Source organism: Chrysochloris asiatica, unplaced genomic scaffold (assembly GCF_000296735.1).
Source record: "Chrysochloris asiatica unplaced genomic scaffold, ChrAsi1.0 scaffold00399, whole genome shotgun sequence".
NCBI classification, from domain to species: domain Eukaryota; kingdom Metazoa; phylum Chordata; class Mammalia; order Afrosoricida; family Chrysochloridae; genus Chrysochloris; species Chrysochloris asiatica.
Genome location: NW_006408917.1, coordinates 669,964 through 671,470, shown reverse-complemented (window position 1 = coordinate 671,470; position 1,507 = coordinate 669,964).

Sequence of the window (1,507 nt, the reverse complement as noted above, 5' to 3'; positions counted from 1 at the left end):
GACAGCATGGCGAAACTTCATCTCTCATACTTCGGACATATTGTCTGGAGTGACCAGTCTTGGAAAAGTATATCATGCTTTGTAAGATGGAGGATCAGAGAAAAAGAGGAAGACCCCAGCAAATGGGTTGGCAAAGTGCAGCATCAATGGGCTCAAGCATTCATGCCTAGGACTGGGTAGTGTTTCCTTCTGTTGTAAATAGGGACACTATGGGTCAGTACCAGCTAGATGGCACCTAACAACAGCAACAACAGCAAATGCTAATATGATCTAGAAAGGAATAACGATAGAAATGAAAATAATATGCCAGAAAATACTTGATGATCCTTTTCTTTAGGAAGTAATGTTTGTAACAAAATCCTTTTAACTTAAAAGCTCAATATGAATTTATTTATCAATTTAGATTCTATTTTAAGTATCAAACTATTTTATTAAAATAAGGTCATGAAAATTCTTAAATCATTAAGATGCAGACAAATGTGAAGTTTCAACTTTTAAAGTTTAAACATATGCAAAAATATGATATTGCTTATCATGCAATAAAATTATGGTTCCATAATATTTAAAAGTAAAAAAAAAAAAAAATGCTGTTTTTCTTTTCACTAAGCAACTTTTGGTATGATAGAAACAATTATTCATAGGTAATTTTAGGACACCTAACTTTGAGTGTCTTCATTTTGGAGTCCCTCTTTCTTTCAACAGATATATAGATAGATAGATTTTTGGAAAGATAATCGAAAGACAGGTAGATAGATTGATAAATAGGGCTATCTATCTGTAGAGCTATAACAGTGTTTAGAAAGAGTAATATGTGAGGACAATAAGTGAATTGAGAGTTCAATAAGTCCTGGCATGGTGCTATAGGATGAACAGTTAACTGCTATTCTTATGGTTAGCAGTTCAAATGTACAGTTTCTTCTCAGAAAGTCGATACAGTTCACTATGAGTTGAACTGAGTCAATGGCACTCAACAACAAGAAGCTTCCATACTGTTTTGCTATTTTTTAAAAGATTGTTGTTTTTTCCCCACAGTTGTAATGATGGTATTAATGTCTAGTGGATAGTGAAAATTTTCTATGAGTAAATTAAAATTCTGCATTTAATGTCACAAAATGATGAATTTACACACAAAACTATCCTAAAATGAAGATAACTTAAAAAATTTTTTGTGGCTGTGCTTGTTAAGTGCTGTTGTATAAGTTCCAACGCATGGTGATTCTATGTACAATAAAGTCTGCTCCTTTACTATCCTCACAATCTTTGCTGTTTCAGCCCGTAATTGTTAACGTTGTGACAATCCATCTCATTTAGGGACTTCAACCCTTTTGCTGACTCTCTAGTTACCAAGCCTAGTGTCTTTCTCCTGGGACCAATCCCTATTGATAATATATCCAAAGATAAAATCTCACCATTTTCTTCAAAGATTCATTTTTATGGTTTTCTCCCAATACAGATGTGTTCATTTTTATTGCAATCTATGGTATATTTAATGTTTTTTTACACCACC